At 41.3% G+C, this 19,920-nt stretch overlaps 1 protein-coding gene across 3 annotated transcripts in view; it reads right to left on the reverse strand.

The window, feature by feature from the left end:
- The window catches only part of shisal1b (shisa like 1b), a 74,209-nt gene that overhangs the window by 44,366 nt on the left and 9,923 nt on the right, over positions 1-19,920 (reverse strand). Inside the window, exons 1-2 of one of the 3 annotated variants that reach the window (XM_044124101.1) lie at positions 4,465-5,061; positions 4,248-4,386 (exon numbers count right to left, since the gene is read on the reverse strand). The exons of 1 other annotated variant lie outside the window; for it this stretch is intronic. The gene's annotated coding sequence lies outside the window, so the exon portion shown is untranslated. Of the gene's footprint in view, positions 1-4,247; positions 5,062-19,920 lie in introns of those variants that run through there. One more of the 3 variants, XM_044124103.1, reaches the window with a different exon arrangement.

The following is a 19,920-nucleotide window of genomic DNA, read 5'->3' on the forward strand; positions in this document are numbered from 1 at the left end:
ATCTCACTACCAGATGTTGCTGCCAGATCCAATATGGTGGGTCCAAATGGAGACACAGAGAATGGTGTGATGTGAAAGGATTATTTAGAAAATATTCTCTTTCTATAAAGACCTCGGAAAATTCTCCGCTGGCTTTAAGCACATATAAGTAACCGTATCAGTATTCAAAAATGACTCCAAGCATAATATTCATAATCCATTGCAGGTCAGCATGTGCATGTAAGAGTAATCCTAGAAATTGATTTAAGCAATCTGTCTCCATCTCTGTTTGTGTTAGCAGAAACACTCAGTCAGCTGTTTGCGCCATGAAGGGTAGGAAATCTGCCTCTTTCACACCAGGATTACAGATGACAGCACGTGTGACCTGAAAAGAAAATTAAAGCTTAAAAATGTCCCATAACGGCTCGATGCTGCAGAATGAAACGTTCGCTCCTCTCTGATGAGGACGGTGATACACAGAAAAACATAGAATCAAATTTACCTATTTTCTGCATCAGCGGGGTGTTAAGAAATGAGTCTGGAGGAGGCCGATGGATGTGAAACAGGTTTTATGTAGTCCCTAACATAAATGACAGACTAAGAAATATTTGAAATGCTCTTCATGTGTAATCGTATAAAACTCATTGAATCAGCAGGTCAAAACTTTACAAAAGCAGCTGACTGATGATTGGCCACATTTCAATCGAGACATCTCGATGAGCTTGACATAACAATCATAACCTCATAAAACATACAAATAAATTGAAGCAGAACATGATGCCAATTTGCTCCAGCTCTAATAGCAACCATACCTTGGGTTCAAGTGGTTCACCCGCCCTGCAAAAACAGCAAACAAGTTGGTTTGCAGTCGCACAGCTGCAAGTAAAGAGTCAGGCAACCTGACGGATTGAACAAACTAAAAACTGATGACAAAAAAAGAGACACGTAAATATAACGGTTCTGACATGTGGAGATGCACGTCTTCACACTTTTGCAGCAGCCCTGACAATTCACTCCGGCATCGTGGATCTGTCTACGTAACGGCGACTACGTTGTTCCCCCAAACCTGTTCAGTTTTTAATTTTGTGTGCAATTTCAGAACCAATTTCAAGTGTATCTTGGTGTTTCGAAATTCAGAGGAATAAAAATTTGAATGTAGCACCTAATCCTTGACACACTGGTTAATCGTGTAATGCTGTGTACAAGCGATAAAGAAAGTGCCAAGTAGGTTCACGGCTTAGGAAGGCTAAGTACAAAGGTAGTGTCTATTAGTTAATAAGCTTCAGAGCACTGGGGTTATATTTGACTTCCTGTAGGCAGTTATACAGCTGGCATAACGCTCACATCTGCTCACTGTGAGATAAAGTGACAGACTCCTGGCTCGTCTTCACTCATACACACCCTCCTCTGTCTGCCCTCTGATCTGATGTATGACAGGATTCGGTGTGCTGGGATCATCGCGGTACACAGAGTACCTCTCAGGAAATTAAAAAGTTAAGATTTCTTTGCGGAGCCATGATAAGGACCTCCAAGCTGACCGTGACCACATTAGATGTTTCGCTTTTAAACTCCGTCCTCCTGATCGTTCTGGCACGATTCGGGCATCAAAAGGTTTCCTTCAGTCAGAAGATCGTTTGGATCTGATGCCCTCCAGCTGCTCTACTGTTTCAACAGGGGTTTGATCATTTGTTCTGAATTTGAAATTCTCCACACTTTCAAATTTCACCTTGGGGGCTCCTGCCAAACAACCTGTCACGACGGCTCTGTCAGCTCTGCCTCGAACAGTCAGTGTAGATGTACACCGTAAGTCCCTTTCTGGAACCATGGGGCGCAGACTGGAGGTGAATCAGGACATTTCTATTGAGTATGAGAGTAAATATGGGTGCGCATTATTGCTTTTTCAGTTCACTGACTCCTCCGAGTCAGGAAAGGTCAGTGAGCCATGAAGGACTTGCTATAGCCATCTCCGTGAGGCAGCACATCGTCGTCTGCGTATTTAAGGCGAGGTGACGGAAAGTGGCCGTCAACCATTGACTGATGGATGAACTTCACATTCCTGATCTCACATGTCTTCAGTCCCTCAGACGGAGCAGATTGTGACTGTGTGAATACAGACTAAGCACAAAGCGGAGCGCGAGCAATCCTGCAGCGGAACAACGCTGTTTTAAAAGCTCGCTTTTCACTTCAGGGGTCTCTGCATAAACACATCCCACTGAACATACACCAGCACTTCCCTGTCACTAAAACGAATAGGCTGGAGGCTTATGCAATATCTCTCCTTTCGTGTCCAAACACTCGCGACCCAGAATAACTGCCTTACCACCCAACAACGAATATTTAAAGGAGTTCACAGCTCATTGCCACACTCGAGTCGTTATCAAAAGGCCTTCTTTGCCGCCGGCGCCTGGGCCGACTTTTGCGTCTGCTCTTATCTTATCCATGCCGAAAAATGGCTGCAGGAAGGGTTTGTGATAAAAACTGAGCACGGAGGGCCTTTGTTGGTTTCAAGGAGATTTACTCAGTCACAGAAGTAAACAAGGCCTGAACAATGTGAGTTTTTTTTAAGGCATGTGAAGTGAAAAACTTGAACTTCTCTCTGGTTGCTGCGATAGCCACAGAGGGGTCTGGACCTTTTGGTCCTTTGAAGCTTTTGCTGATCATCCATTAATTTGTTCCTACAAGGGGGACATTGTCCTGTGGACCCACAACTGAAGGGGTTCTGTGATTTGTGCGGTACGGGTCGGTTGCTCTCACAATGGAAACATAAAATAGCTTACCAAAGCACATTGTTCCTTGTGCTGCTCAGTGGAAATGAGGCAGAAGTGTGCCCAGAAAATATCCTTAACACCGCGGCACCATGACAACCAGCCTGAACTGCTAATACCAGGAAGGATGAATCCATTTTCAACATCTTAATACTGCAGGTGAAGACAAGACTCATTAGATCATGCAATGTTTTTGTGTTGAGATTTTGTTGACCTCCCATTGTTCTCTTTTTAGCCAATGGGGTTACACCCGGTGTGGGCATCTGCTGCTGTAGCACATCTACTTCATGGTTCGTAATGTTGTGTATTAGCAGATTGTATCCTGGAAACATTGGTTGCAGTAAGTTGCTATATAAACCACTTTTACCTTTTTATTTTTTTTATCACATACAAAAAATACTCTGATTATTCTCCTCTGACTTCTGACAACAAGTCATTTTAGCCCACATTCATAGGACTTAGTAGTTACTTCCTCTTTCTTTAGACCATTTTCTATAAATCTTACATGGTTCCAAATGAAATTCACATTGTAGATCTATTCGGTTTGCAACAATCGGACAACATTCAACGTCAGAAAATGTCCTTCCATCCTGTTTCTGACGTTCAGGATTAACCTCAGCAGTCATCTCCAACATGTCCAGATGCATTGAAACGCTAACATATGATTGGATGTTTTGCTCTTTGTGCCAACAAGCAATAGAGGAGGTGCATCTTCTGAAGGTAATTATGTACAGTTTGCTTGATATGATTACAGAGCAATTCATTTCATATGCTTTCCTTAAAGGTAAGAGCAACAAACACTGCCCGTGCAGCCACTTGCAGTCGGCACACTTAAACAGCGGCTCACCTCCGTGCAAAAATCATAAAAGCTTCACAACTGCTGCCCCAGGGGGCCAGTCTTTGCACAGGCATGGGCAGGATTTTTATTTTGTTTTCACAGAAGGAAGAAAAGCTTTTGTGTTGAATGAACAAAGGGAATTTCCTTCCTCAGCTGCTTCTCTCCCTCTCACCCTGGATCCTATCATATGGCACCGTGCGTCTTCCCACACGCCTGTTTCTAAGCTACCGGCAGCGTTGTCTGCCAATCCAGCTTAATTGCCTCCTGTGTAAAGTGACAGCTGATGAGCGAGCAATGAGAGGGAGCTGTCCTCGCCTCTTCTTGCTGATCCGAGCCTCGGCCGCCTTTCCAGGGGATAGACTCCACCTGAGAAATGAGTCTTTTCCCCTTTGGGGAATAAACAGTATTGCTGCCCTGGGGGGAAACTTCAACAACCAACATGGAAACTGGAGGAATATCACCAAAATTCAAAGAAACAAAACAAACAAATAAACAAACAAAACATGTTCTCGTTTACAAAACTACTACGTGAAGATGAATAAGTGAACGCAGGAGGAAACAATACAAGCTTGGAAGGGAAGAGAAGTTTTTCAGAAGCAGAAGTAAGAAAGATAAAGAGAAGGAAATCACAGTCATCAACGTTTGATGCTTTCGGCTTTACGTACCTTGCTCGATCCTAGAGGGGAAAAAAAAAAAAAAAGATCCTCAGCCACTCGCAGAATTGGCCACCCTGTTGCTTCTTGTTTCCTCTTCTTTTGCTGTGTCTTCCTCACAAATAGATCCTCCTCATCCTCGGGTGTGGGGCTGAAATTAACAGCTCATAAGAGAACGCCAGAAAACACACCAGAGTGGAGAAGAGGAGAAGAAACACACTCTTCTCACCCCTTAGTCCTCTTTGGCAGTGTTTTCCCATCCGTAGGAGCGCAGCAACTGAAAGTGTATGTGTGTGAGTGTGTGTGAGAGAGAGAGGGAGAGAAAGAAAGAGAGGGAGGAGGAAATGATACTCAATGGGTGAGTGAGAGGGTGTGAGAGAGTGGAGGGTGATCCTCTGTACAGTACGCGAAGCGTCTGTGTGTCTCCGGCGCGCGCATTCCTTCCCGACAGAAGCCACAGGGTCGGCTGCTTTTGCAGCAACCAGACTTGGGCTTCCTCCTGAGGGGAAAAGACTTCCTGTTCGCTCTCTCCTCAGCTTTCCTCACGGGGTGAAGGCGGTCTTAGTTTGGTGGTCTTCTCGTTTTTAATAATAATAGTTCCCCTCTCTCATGCAATCATATTCCTGCTCAGTAGCCTCCAGTTGAGACTTGTGAGCATCCCAGCCAGCCTTGATGTAATTTCCTCCTTTCTGAACGCAGCCCATGCAGTGGCTACGCTTCTTACGAGATGTCTGCTGGGATTTTTTAATTTAAATGCCCACTCTGTGACACAAGTTTACATGTTCACTAGTTGTTGTTTTTTTTCATTTACATTTGAGTTCAATATAGAAACCTCACAAATTTATCAAAAATTCTTGTCTTTTAATTGCCAGAGAGAGTACACACTGAGGGTGCTCTCTCTGGCCACTTTATTAGGTACACCTGTCCAGTTGTTTAACACCAATCACTCAAAGCACTTAGTCGTTTAGTAAAGGCGATTTGCTGAAATTAAAACCAATTTCAGCAAATTCCTCATGCCTAAACATTGGCATGAGGAATAGAGGAGGATTTATGTGACTTTTCTGATGAGTCTCAATTTTATCTGCAACGTTCAGTGGTGATTAAATCAGCTAAATTCACACATGAACAAGTTTGTTCAGGCGATAAGTCATTGACAAACATCCTCCTTCTACCACTTGCATGATGCGTTAAAAGTCTGCGGAATGCACTAATTTTGATGGAACTGAAAAACTCCCTCATTCCCGTGCAAAAACATATTTTTAATCAAAAAACGTGGGGGGACAAGAAGGGGGGGGGTTATTGGCCTGTTTCCATTAAGCAAATTTATTTTTGTAATTCCATTTTGCACAATTATGCAGTGAATAGAAAAGCCGCTATTGTTACTGCTTTCACAATAGCAGCTCTCTGCTGAGGAGGCTTGTGAATCTGAACATTGTAGTTTCAATATGCAACTGAGTCCTGGTTCCCCTGACAGCCAGACAACAGGTGGTGCGGATCAGAAATGCCACTTCATTCCTAACGCACCTCAGCACTGGTGCCTCACAGCACGCCTGCCCAACCCCCTCCTGCTCGCCCTTAATCATACCGACAAACATAAATCAAACACCCTCATTAAATTTACAGATGACATCATTTTTAAAGTGCTGCATGACAGGGTGCCACCGTGGAGCAGGGACAACAATCGGACAAAGTGAGGAATTGTTTGAGGAACAACTTCAGGAGATTCAGCATGGCTTTGGGTTTCGCTGCTGAGAACGTTCCAGCAGGTTGCAGTGCAGCCTGGTAGCTGCATTGGCCCGGAGCTCGGAGCTCGAAAGGGGACGATCGGATCGACAAACTGCATCAGCTGGACCAAACTGGCAGCCGTCTTGGACCTCCAAAGACGGCGCTGCAGGCAAAGGTCTGCCCTCCCATTAAGAAAGCAGGGCAGGCACATCCGGCAGAATATAGATCTGCAGATTCAAGAACAAGTTCTGTCCTCTGTCTATCAGAGCTACATGTTAAAAATGGCAACTAAGAACTGATTTCTGTAATTTTACTCTCAGCTACGTTTTCCTACTGGTAACATGATACATTTAAATACTCTTTAGTGTTTGTCTGAAGATTTAATTAAATACCTAAAATATTCTTTCTTTTAATCTTTTAATTGCTAATTATCTATCACTATTTGTTTTTGTGCGATATCAAATATATCCTTAACTGCTGTTAACTGCAGTTAACATTGCATCTTATGTGTAACTGGACGTTATGAATACAAGTTTATTATTGAAGCTGATTTACAACCTCTGGATTCACTTTTGAGAAATGAACCATCAACACAAAACTTGGACAAAATACAAAGATATTAAAAAAAAAAATACAGTAAGCTGCAAATGTAACTTACTGGAATACAATTTAAATCATTTAAATAACAAGAAATACAATTTATGGGACCAGAAGAGAAGCCAACGCTCACATTTCATCTAAAAAAAATAAATAAAAAAGGCCACAAAATGTTTACGGCAGTAGTAATGTTACATTTCTACATATACAGTTAAAACCAGAAGTTTAAATACACCAAATAAAAGAACTTGCTGTCTGGAGTTAAATAAATAATTATAATAATTTATTAATAATTTATGGCAATTCACTTACCAGTTGATTCAGAATAATGTAAAATGAAACGCAGTCATTCGGAGGCGCTGCTTTTTGCACTGTTTATTGATGTCAAGCTGCTAATAATGGCCGTGACGTGTTGTTAGCCCATTGCTAACAACTGCTAAGTCTCGCAATGCTCTGCTGGTTCCCGATGTGTCACTGCAGTTGAAAAGCCTAAGCGAGTCCCCTGAGCGTGGTGAATTCTGGGTCAGCATGCACATAGAGCGACAGATCAATGAGGTCCCACCCATTACCGAAAGGTCATCAAAGGGTCACGCTGGCAGTTTCTTCCATTCGGTTGATAAAGCGTCAAAATGTCTCTCAGAGTCAAACGCGCACGCCAGAGCCAAGGTGACGACGACCCTCCGTCACGCCACGCGGATGAAGAGTGAATTTCTCAGAGGTTGGGAAAACGGAGGGAGGCGGACATATGGCCGCATCGTCTTGAGCGAGTGACGCCCCCGTGGAGCACGGTGGGTGCTGCTCCCGCTCACACAACAACATGCAGGAGGAGGAGGGGGGAGCAGTGTGGAGGGCCGGGTTCTGTCCAAGGGAAGATGAGCCGACAGGGCTGCCTGAAGCCCGTCTGTGTGGCGATCGGCCTGTATGATGTTCAGCCAGGAGGAAATATGCAGGGGAGAGATATAATGCATCCTTTGAGAGTGCATTTGTGTCTCTGCGTGTGCACCTGAACGCCGCGGTCCATTTTTAGAACTTTCATCCGCAAGCCCAGTCCAGTTCCTACAAGATTTAGTGCATCTCCAGCTACTAAATTACTGAGTGGCATGACCGGTGTTGAATCAGATCTTTGTTTACTCTGCAATTTCCTTCTTGTGAGCGAAAAACAAGCAGGAGGCTATTGTGCGACCGCAGAGTATCATTCTATCTGTCTCCAATGATGAAACTCTTGCAGGATTTTATACGGAGCCCTCCACCCACGGCGACATAAAGTAAACACTACACATTTCCTTGAAATCCTCATGAAATATTGAGTAGCTTGAAATGTGCACGGAAAATCCGCTCATGAAGTACGAATGCGAAGCCGGGAAAGCTGCGTGGCTCGTTCATCCGTCTCAAGATAATCCCTGTGATGACTTGTTTCGCATCTTGTGAGGTGAGATGAGTCATTCAGCCCCCGATGTTTCCCCCTGCAGGTAGGAGCGTTCGCTACGGAGAGGAAAAAGCCCAAAGTTGGATGGTGACCACTCTCAGCGGTGGGGTCATGTTTATGACAGGCTCCTTGTTTCAACCATCTTCCGAACAGCTGGGGTCGGTAACGACACGACTGAGTGTGGGCGCTGCGTTTTGAAGCGTGTGCTCCTCTGAGAATAATGCTGCACTGGGATGAAAGGGTGAACTAATTGCAGAAATCAACTAAAAACCCATCCGATCTGGGGAAAACTTTTCAAACAGAGAATATAGCTGCGTATTTAAGTGAATACTGTCATCCTAAAATAATGGCCTAAGTCACTGTTTTCAGCAAAATAAAAACATACAATAAAATAAAACAAAAATACGGTTCACTTTACTGCATTCAGTTTGTTGTTCTTGCTGTTGGTTGAAGTCTAATAGCATCCAATATCGTAGTTATTTGGACAAGATATAGATTTTGTTCGAATCCTTGTTCATTGTTAATGCGGATGCCTGCTTAACATAATTGAAATGTTGAAAAGTAAGTCAGCCTCATGACAATAATTTTCTGCATCCTTTCAAACGCCTGACAGTTTGGGCCAAAATCAGACTGATGTTTGGAGTCTGGCTGCAACGACACATCCAGCTTTGAGGCAAAGTAGAGTTTAATTGTGACAACAAAGAGTCTTTTTTTTAGTTGCTCCTCACTGCTTTTCATTTCCAGTCTTTTTATTGAATCGGTAAATACTTTTCGTATCAGTGTGTGTGCACTTTTACATGAGGAGTAAATTTGAATTTGTCTTCTGTGGTCTGCGTCTCATCTAAGCATCATCTCCTCTAAGCATCATCTCCTCTAAACCACTCAGACAGTTTGAGTTTTTATTTTTGTTCTTTGGGGATGAGAATTAAAAGTGCTGTTTCTAAAAGCAGAGACCATTACACCAACAGCCGTTCTGACACAAATACGATTCGTAGTCTTTCAAAAGGAAGGACTAAATAGCATTTATTTGGAAATATATGTCTATTTTTTCGATCTCTGTAATATTTTTTCCATCAGGCAGAAGACATGGATTATATTCTCCATTCAGAAACCTTAAGACGGCCGGTTTAAGAGACTGATGTAAAATTTAGCAGAGCTATAACTTAGCATCTTGCAGCTGACGCTACAAAGCGCTGCGGTATTTATAAGACAGAATGCTGATAAGTCTTTCTCTGGGGGCCTCCTGGTGGCACAGACAGAGGTCAAAGATGGAACGGGGAATTGTACAAATCCCCATAAGTCATTGTGTGTCCTCTGGTGTTTGGATGAAAACGGCTAATAGGAATGTGTGCTGCAAAGCTACGTTTTTATTAAGAATAAAAGTGAATAAGACATCAAGGTTTTCCCTTTACTTATCAGAGTTAAAGTGTAACTATTCTGGCTGAAAATATTACAGTCTTATATAAAACTCCTCCTCCCCCGGCGTGCAGCAACGCATTTTCGACATGTTAATGTGGACCAAAAACAACAAAAATCTGTGAAATAAACCTCTGTGTTCGAAAATCTTCTGACACACTGGTTGAACTTTTCCTAATTTAGTGGAGTGTGTTTTCCTCATTGCCTGAAAGCTGTGAACCTCATTTTAAAAGCAATGGGGTGTCACCTTTAATGGCCAACTGCTAGATTCAATCACAAGTCGTTTAGTCATTTGAAACGCTCTAAGATTGCCAGACCAGACCAAACAAACCTCAGCGTGTCTCGGAAAGGTTGGCCGGTGCACCACACCAGATGTCTTAGCGTCATTTAAACATTTGGACCTGGTTTGAAACACATACACATTGACGCCTATGCTCACGACTTCATTTATCTGTATTGATTTACAGTTTAAGTTGATGCTAAGTCAAAGTTTTAGCCAACGATGTCCCTGCATATCAGGCTTAAGGGGGAAAGCGTTTTTGCTTTGTGGAGCAAACAGGCAAAAAATCCGTCTTACCCACAAACAATCTGTGAAACTATTCAGGAAAGAAACAGCAAGTCTGTTAATCACAGTCAGAGATTAGAGAGGAAGGTTAGAGCTCAAGAGCTGTTGGTTTCCCCGTCACTAATTTTGAAAACAAAAACCAGCAAGAAGCAGAAAAGAGGCAGAAGACGGCTGAAAATATTGGAGAACATACCAGACGTGTCTGATTGAAGTTTTATTTTAGCAAAGTGACATTTTCTAACCCTGTAGTTAATAAAACTGGCTCATGAAAATGATTCAAACTCTAAAATGAGACTCTTCAAATCCCATTTTAGAGGTTTTTTGTGTTTTGCTTTGTTTTTTGTTCAGGGTGTGCGTCAACATTTGCCTTCATTTCCCTCACTATAAAGATTACACTCAGTATTAGAAAGCTATGAATATCAAATCAGGAGAAGTCGCTATAAGCATTTAATAACCATTCAATTTTCTCTGTCTGCAGATTGAGCCCAGACCGATGTGATTCTCATTTCAGGCAAAAATCCTTCAGGCGTGTCACGTGTTAAAGTTACCCAGGAACTTAATTTCATTTTAGATCCAAAAGCTGAAAACTGAACTGACAAAATGTTGAATTTACAAATACAAAAGAACAAATTATTACTCTAAAGTGAAAAAATAAGGCAGCTTTTTTTTTTCTTCAGTTTTATATATATATTATTTCCAGCTTTCAGTAAACTTGTTTTTTGGTTTGCTTTTGATTTGGTTGGAAAATTACCCATTTGTGTTTGCTGCGCTTCTCAGCTGGTATTAAAACTAAAAGCCAAGTGGATAATGCGTGTTTTCACAAGGCACAGCTCCTAAAAATACATTTCCATAAATAACATTTTGTGTAGAGTTAATGAGATTCTGAATAAATTAAACCTCCAAGTCACATTTTGTTATGCTTTCCTAAATCCACACACAAACGGTGGATGTCCTCTTCAAAACGTTTCTCGTGTGAATCAGCCTCATGTCTCGTTCAAGTCGTCTCCCGCAGCAGGTGAAGTGACAAACTGGTTCTGGCATCGCACTAAAATAGCTTTGCTGTCTCAAAGTTATTCTGTCTGAACACTAAAGTCTCAGAACTGTCATTGTGTTGCAATGTGTCAGGTCAGCTATGTATTTTTTTCTTCTTCTTCTTCTTTCTTTTTTTACAGCTCTCATCATGTCACAACTTATTTTCTGCTGTTTGAACACAAAAAGGGAATAAAATCAACATGGTAAACTCAACTTGTGTCAAGTTTTTAGTCACACAAGCCAAAAAAAAAAAAAAACAACCAAAAAAAAACAGCTCTTAAACTTTTGTGAACAACAGTTATTGGTTATTTCATTGATGTGAAAATAATAAAAAAATAAATAAAATGTGCTGACAAATAACCAACACTCAAAACGTACCACTGTTGTAACTATCAGATTTTGCGGGGTTTTGTGCTTTGTGTGTTTAGTTTTCTGCTTTTACCCCAGTTTTCCACCAGAGGTCGCTGGGGAGTCAGAACTGTTGGCTTCCTGGAGGGCGGTGCCGACCAGGTGCACCTGCACACCTGAGCGCTACTTGCACTGGGTTTACGTCTGTGCGGCAGTGAAGGAGACCTGCTGCTGCGGGGCAGAGCTACTCAGGTGTGTGTTAGAATCATAGCAGCAAACCAGAAAAACGCAAAGAACTTGTCACAGTTTTCAACCCAAACTAACCGACTGAGTTGGGTAAAGCTGTTGGATGCAGGTAATGTCAGCTAAAAGATGACTAGTTAATACCAGTACAGCACCTTAAGCTTGTTAACTAGTAGCCTGTAGGCTACTGATGTTGTTTATGTTCAAAAGTGGGTAGTACTTGTTGCATTCACTTGAGCAACTTTTTTGGAAAAAATGGTATTTATAAGAGTAGTTTTACTGCACCTTACCTTTTTCTTTTACTTGAGTAATATTGTTATTGCTACATAGATTAATTTCCCCCCGTTTAACTCGTCTGGAGCCGGGGCTGTCATGACGACCGGCTGCCAGTCCTCTGATACTTGGTTGGTAACCACGCCCTCGTCAATATTCTGTTTACTCCCTGCTGTGTTTCTAAGCCTCTACAAAAGGCAGCGAAACACCGGAGTTAAAGCTTCCACTTGGGATTTTCTGCCAGAACTTCCTTTCGATTGTCCTAACAGTTCAACCTGTCCGACATCCAAACTCTCCGGTTCATCATCGCATCCTCCAGTAAGAACCACACAGACCACTTCACCTTTTTAAAACTTTGTCCTGGTATCTTGAGAGCATGTGAGTCAGGCACTTAGCTTAAGAAAACCATGACTTAACGTCAACCACGGGTAATTCAGAGACATGGCATTAGTAGGAGGCAGTAAACGATCTGACAAACACTCCTTGAAATCAAGAGGAAAATAACTTGTGGGAAGTGATTACTTGATGGGTAGCAGGTGCACTACCAATCAAGAAACAGCTGCTAGAGTAAGATTAATAATTTTATAAACGTGTATCGACACAGGCTCTGGAACGCCAATGAAAAATGCTGTAATAACTCTTCCACACATGTAGTTGGCAGCACTGACAACCTTTGCAAATGAAGAAGATCCTGAGCATTGCTAAAGCAGTGCCAGGCTAAAAAAGCTAAAAAGATTCTTGAACATGAAATGTTTTTAGCCTTTCTTCTCATAGTTGTTATTTAGTTTACACTTGAAGTTTTACGGAAGCAGTCAGGTTGGACAAGATAGAAGTGAAAAACCAGCACAAACGCAGCACTGTTGCATTTTCTAGAACATAAAGTGGTTGTGCTATTGTTTCAAATTCTCTCCAGATATCCAATCTATGTAGATACATCACAAAACGTCTTGCCAAAAATCCAAGGTCATGTTATTTAGCCAAATAATGTTATATTCATTTGTAATTAATTATTTTTGCAAATATGTATGCCTTGAAATAAATTTTTATTTAATTCTAACTTTTGTTTATTTTTTTTAACATACTCAAAAAAATATAGAGGTGAAAAAGCATGTCAGAAGACAGAGAAACCCTCCATGAAATATTCAGCATCTGTCAATTGCATATTTGCTTCTTCCATTCCCGTCTGCATGGAAAAGGCTCAAAGCACCATCACCTGTCATCATATGTTGCTTTGAAGCCTCAGTGCTGAAAATATCTGTCAGTCAAACTGGTCCACTCAGGGTCCAGCTAAATTTTGCATGAGCTATTTTTCTTGTTGGGGCAAAGCTTTCAGGAGGAATTTATGGGAAAAAATCCACTTTGGGCTAAACCCAAAATAACAAAGCTTCGCTCGCAGCCACCGACACGGATGAGACGTTGTTATTGCCGTCATAAAGCACCAGAATTACTTTTGTCTTTGTGAATGAGGATTAAACGTGATTGCAGCAATCATTCCCCCTCTGGGATGTTAGGCTGATTCTTTGTGCAAAAGTTTTATGCTTCTTCACCTCGAAACGACTCGTGTCATTTGCGGTGATTGACGCCTTCGCTGTCGATTTGCTTCTGGATAATTAGTGAGAAAACAGCGCGGGGATTGCCAGCCATGAGATCAATTCGACTCTGTGTCAGACCCACAGGCTGCTAAAGATTTTTTGTCTTTGTGGCATCAATAATAAATTACCAAAGCCTTTCAGGACATCAGGCTGTAAACATGGAAGCTTGACTGAGGATTGAAACTTGACTGATAAGCACCAAAGGTGAGTTATGATCTGCTTTTCGTTTTAAGGCAAATCTTTCATCAGAGCTATATTTTGAAAATGAGGAGGAAATCATTTTGATGGTACCATGGCAACATGCTAAGCAAAATATTAAGCTTCCAATTAAAACCAAAGCTCATTCTGGCATCATCTCAGGCATGTTTAATGGCAACTTTAACCTGCAAATCTCAGAATCTGACTGCATTTGCCTCAGACTGTTTGTCAAAACTTGTTGTGAACCAGAGAATAGATACAGATCTTACTGTAAGTGACCCGCCCTCACGTTTCAGGTTCTGACCACACAAAACGCTGCATTCCAGACTGACCGGCAGCAACGAGGAGCTTCCAGTCACTGAGCTCCTTACTCATGTCTTATTTTATAAAACGAGTATTACATAACAAACAGCTCTCAGGCTGATTCCTACTTTATGTGAGTTGGGAAGTTATGAGACACAAACTGACCTTCTCACCCCCTTCGCTTTCCAGAAATCCAATTAGCTGTTGCCAAACTTTAAAATGCTCTCTTCCCCTTTTCTACCTGTTACGAGCCTCACTGCCTTTCTTATCAGGAGAGATCTCTACGTCTCATCAAGCTCAGTCCTTAGAGACATTTTGCAGCCACACTTTGAAGTCTTGACACATTTAATTCACCTACTAAGCCATTGAGTCAAATGTGCATGCGTAGACATCGGTTAAAAGGAGGTCCTAAATTTATACATGTGTTTCTTCCATCTAAAAGTAGAACCCAGCATTTTATGGCTTTGTTTAAGAGCAAAGAAGCAGCTGACAATCTGAGACGTCCAGTGAGGCTTTGGGCCGATGTCTGCCATGAGAGGCTTTTAGGATAAATGCGCCCAGCAGCGTTTATATTGTGTTTACATGTGAGGCTTTTAGAGGCGGACGTATCCAGGGGGACTTCAAATTACTTAATAGCTCTGGGACACGGCCACACAATTGTCAATAGCTGTGTGGGGACGATGTCTCTCTCTCTCTGTGTCTCTCTCAGCAGCTACGATCAGAACAAAAGCGTTTGCTAGAAAGATTTGAGACGGGTTTTGAATAGTACCACGTCAAAACCCTGAGTTGTCTGCGCACCTGCTCTCCTGAGGCAGCTGGCAACGTACGCACTTTACAAGACTGCGGAGTTACCGTGAAGGGGCTTTTCACACCTAAACAAAAAATCCAATATGGAAGAAGATTCATATAATGTGTGTATGTCCTCTTTATTTATTTATTTTTCTTGTGAATAAATGCAAATTCAGCCCCAATAACAGGGTGAGGTTGCTAAAATTGTCAGGACTGCAAGCGAAGTCAAGTTTATTTGTTCGGTACTTTTCAGTAACAAGGCAGTTCTAAGTGCTTTGCACCATAAAAACATGATGCAGTAACCAATTATGCATAAGCAGTAAACATTAAAACGGCATCATCATAAAATCAGCCAGCGCTGTTAGCGAAGGATTCATTGCTGGAAGAGCATTTATCAGTCTGCTGCTGCCCATTTTAATGTTCTCCATGTGCAGTCTGTGGCGAGGAAAGAGGGAGAGCATCGCTCCGCTCTTTACTTCATACTCTGTGACGTCACGGGGAATCCGATGGTGGCAGGCGGTCCTCTGAAAACGGGTTGATGCTGTGCATTCTGGGATTCAGAGTCTCCTTTCTCTCCTCTGTGTGTAGTTCAGTCAAATGATGAATTGTCCAATGCTTTGTGAGCCACTCAGAGCTTTGTGCTTATATTTTTCTATGGGCAAAATCTGCTTTTCGAATGTAAATTTGTGCTACTCTTTATTTTTATTTGTGAAATATTTTGAAAACTACGCATTGCTCTCTTTCCAATTTACAATAAAGTCCGACTTTGTGCTTGTTTATCACAAAAGTTGAATAAAGTTGCTTCTTTATCACATCAAATCCTAACAAAATAGTTTTGAAGTTTATGCTTATGTGACAAAATGTGAACAGTTCCTACTTTTGAAAGGAAAAGTGACACAATCTAAATAACTCGATAAATATTTTGGATTTATTTTACGTGTTCGACATGTATAGTAAGCTCCCTATATTCATCAAAATGATATAGTAAAAAAAAAAAAATCAAGAGTAAATGTAACATTTAACATTAAAAACTCTTCCATCTGTTAACTAGAAATATAAATATTGGACCTGTAGCATCTGAAGGTGTTGTCGATGCTTTCGTAAAGATGCAGATTCAGGATGACAACTTCTGTCAGGCTGAAATGAAGGTGAAAATAATTACGTAATAATCTCACTTGGTAATCATCATGAAAAAAAAAAAGGCATAAATTTATGAAGATTGCCAATTTCTCTGGGCCCTGGCTACTCTTGGCAAATTTCTGCGGAGGAGCTGGCTCTTTTCATACAAAAAGATGTCTGCAAGAACATTGCAACCTCACCACAAAATACGCAGGTAATTCGTGCAGCCGTTAAGAGTTGAAGTGCTGTTTCTGCAATCAAAAAGAAAATAGCTCATATTCTAAACTGACGGAAAAGCCAAGAAAAACCCAAATTACTGCAGCTGACAAAACCCTCAGACATCTGCTCTACAGGCGAAGTCTGTTTATCACTTTTGAAATGCTGTCAATTTAAAGTCTGCTTTTCTGTCTTTGTCTCTTGCTACAAACACGCACACGCACACGCACACACAAATCCTCAAATCATCAGAGGAAACCTATTTAGAGGAACAGAGGCCTTTCACATCTGGGACAAAGCCCTCTGTGCCGAAAATTGTTTTTGATTGGAGAGGGAATAATTATTAGCACTTAAGTTGTCAATCAGCTCATGAGACTTTTCATGTGATTGCATAAGGGCCCTTAAAAGCTGCCCGGGCCTCTTGAAGAGCCCGACAGCGCGCGAGAGCTTATCCTGCCGAATGAGATCAGTAGACCTGCAGAGCACGATCGACGGGGGCGAAGACTTCACCTCTGACCTGGTGCTTTTGAGCATCCATGGAAAAATCTTTGACACAAAACAGCTAAATCTGGTGTAGGTAACGGAAATGCATCATGACACAATAGCACAAAGTGGCTGATAATATTTTGCCTTTTTCTTAATCCATGTCTCACTTCCTTCGCTCCAACCAGATGTGAATGAAAAGCTAAACTGAGGCATTTTATAGCAGCTCTGTCAAAAGTTGATAAATTAGCACAAGTCCAAAAGTGGGTTTCTTAAAATGAGCAAAATGTTTTCTTTAAGGAAGTTAGACCAGAGGGTAATAATTTGTGATTTTCTCACAGAATAATCTACTTAAAATAATAAAAAATATTACTTACAATTCAAAGTATTTTTGTTTTGCTGACCACATTTTCTGCTTTCATTTTGCAGTAAATAAAATCCAGTGACCTTCACTAAAAAGCAACAATTTATACAGTTTAATTTAAAATTAAAATTACAGATATTCCATGCCTTGTTACCTAACAAGCACTAACTCTCCTTTCTAGACAAACAAAAAACACAATCTATCCAGAAGAACAGATTGGAAGATTAAAACGATATTCTATACCTTGCAACTGAAAATGCACTAAATTTCATTTACAGACAAAGAAAATCCAAAAAATAATCTACCCAAAAAGAATTAGGAAAATGCATAATCCCTTTTTATGTTTTGAATTTAGAATATTTACAGATTCCTTGAAACAAAAATCTGGTTCTTTTGCTTGGCTGCTCTACAATAAAGGCTCTTTAACCCTTTAAAGTGATAAAAGCTGGACGTGGTGGACAGGAATCCAACCCAGCATGTGGGATTTATGCGCTGAAACACTGCAGGTCATTTCCGATGACATGAATATTTCAGATATTGATTCCCCTAAACTAGAATATTGACATTTCTGTTGTGCACGCTGCACATCTGTCTCATGATATCATGTTTGTGCCTCATCTCTCCGGGTCTGTTTGACCAGGCGTGCGCCGTGTGGACGAGCGATGACCCGTGTTTGCTCCAGCACAGTTGTCGGTGGGGAGCCGGCTGATTAGAGTCACAGGACATTTGCTGAGCGACTCATGGAAGGTCATCTGTGGCTGATGCCGACAAGACCTCTGGCAAATGAAATATAGACTCACAGAGTCATCGTGAAAACCTCCAGAGTATTGAAAACATTTTTACTTCCTGATTAAACCAATCAAAACTGTCCTAAAGCACACACAATAAGTTTCTCACAATGGGATAATTCATCAAATTTAAAACATGCTAAGCATCCTGAGTAGCTCTGTGATGCAGAATTAATTTCAGGGCAGCAACAGAGAAGCAGTAAAGATTTTCGTTTGAACAGGAGACATTTCCTAAAACCAATAAACATCAACACTCAAATCAACAATTTAACCTCGGCTCAAAGTCACGCAGGAAGGATCAACAGGTCTGCTGCTCCATCATTGATTAATATTTGATTACTGCTGGTAAGTGACGCTCACTATTCATCTGCCTACAAAATACCAAACAAACTTAAACAAACTTTACATCCTCAGATCGTAACACACGTGTTAGTTCAAATTTAAGATGCTTATCATAAAGTAGAAATGATGAACTCAAACCACTGCAGAGATATTCTTTGACTTTGCCTCGGTTCACCGGTCAGGATGAAACTTGGACAAAGTTCAGTTTTTCAATACAACAATAAATCCAAACACACATTAAGTTGCATTTGGAAATTAAGAAAAATTGTAAATGAAATGGAAAAAAATGCATTTTTTTCATTTACAACTTTAAAAAGTATAGTTTTTGTGACTTTCTTATTGAGATGATTAAATTAAGTAGGGCTGGTTAATTTAATTATTGCATATACAATCAATGAATATTCAATTATGATGCTAATAAGTGTCATAGTATATAATAGAACAAAACACATATTGCAACCTATATGTTCTGCAAAGATGTAGATAAGTATGTTGATGCTGCAGGCCTTTTAAATTTATACAATTCTTGCTATGTGTCAAATTTACACCAGTGGGCATCCAGGCCAAATGGCCTTTCCAGATCTTAGTTGATAAAGTACACAAATTAAAAACAAAATATCCAGCTAGAATGTTCTTGATAACCAAGAGCTTTCTGTGTGACTTGCTAATGAATGAAATATTTCAGTAGGAAATCTTTATTCTTTACATAGTGGAATGTATTGAGGACAAAATAACATAAAAATGATCACTGTAGATCAGGCTTATCCCACGGAGATCTGGATTTACAATCATACTCAGAATAAAAGTGGAAACATCTAATCACGTTAGAGCTGGGCCGATCTAACGTGAGTGAAAACACGAGTCTCAAAGGGGCTCAGTGTGTGTGGCCTCCATGTTTGACCTTCCTATGACTCCTGCGAATGATCCCGATGCTCTCCTGAACGTTTTCCCTCCCAGATCTGGATTAAAGCATCAGTCATCTCCGGGACGAGTGCGACGTGGCGGCGGTGGATGGAACGAGACGTGATGTTCCAGATATGTGCTCTGTTGGATTCAGGCTTGGGGAACGCGCAGGCCAGCCCAACGCCTTCATCGAACAGGAAAGTTGTGACGCACTTCGGCCGCATGAGGCCCCGGCATCGTCATGCAGCAGAGGAAACAAAGGGCCCCACTGCACCAGCATATGGTCTCACTCTGGGTCTCATCCTGGTACGCCATGGCAGTCAGGAGACCTCTGGGTAGAACTAACTAACATTTACACAAGGAAATCCCTTTGTTGTACAAAAGAGTTGATCCTTAAACTACAGAGCAGGATAACAGCAGTGGGGCTTGATTTAAAAGCTTCTCTTAACCTGGATGAATGAGGAAGGAAACACATAAATCATGCTGGCTCACTTACACCCACTACAGTCATCTTGGCTTTTCAGGATGGACCTGCTTCTGAGTGTGACCACTGTGAATAATGTTTCAATGATCCACAACCACCAGACATCCCTTGGGAGGGAAAAGAAACACCTCAGTCCATCATTTCTGCAGCACAAAAAAAATTATACATCTGTGATCCAGAATCGGTGCATAACATCAGGATTCACCATAAATAAGGCAAGTTTCTGCTCAGATTTACTGAACCCGTCTCGACACTCGCACGTTGATTACAGTAGACGGGTGTCCTTGGAGCTCGGCCAAAAATTGCGCGATGAAAAGACGCGTGCTCCTTTCGACCCTCAGTGATTCTGTGCAGTGCTGAGGTTTGGCTTCATAGGACAAGGCTCTCAAGTCCTCCAAGAACAAATCATCAACTCCAAGATCATTGTGAAACCAACAGTATAATTTTAACAGCTTAAGGGAAAGAACAGGGAACATAGA

Source organism: Gambusia affinis, linkage group LG08 (assembly GCF_019740435.1).
Source record: "Gambusia affinis linkage group LG08, SWU_Gaff_1.0, whole genome shotgun sequence".
NCBI lineage: Eukaryota > Metazoa > Chordata > Actinopteri > Cyprinodontiformes > Poeciliidae > Gambusia > Gambusia affinis.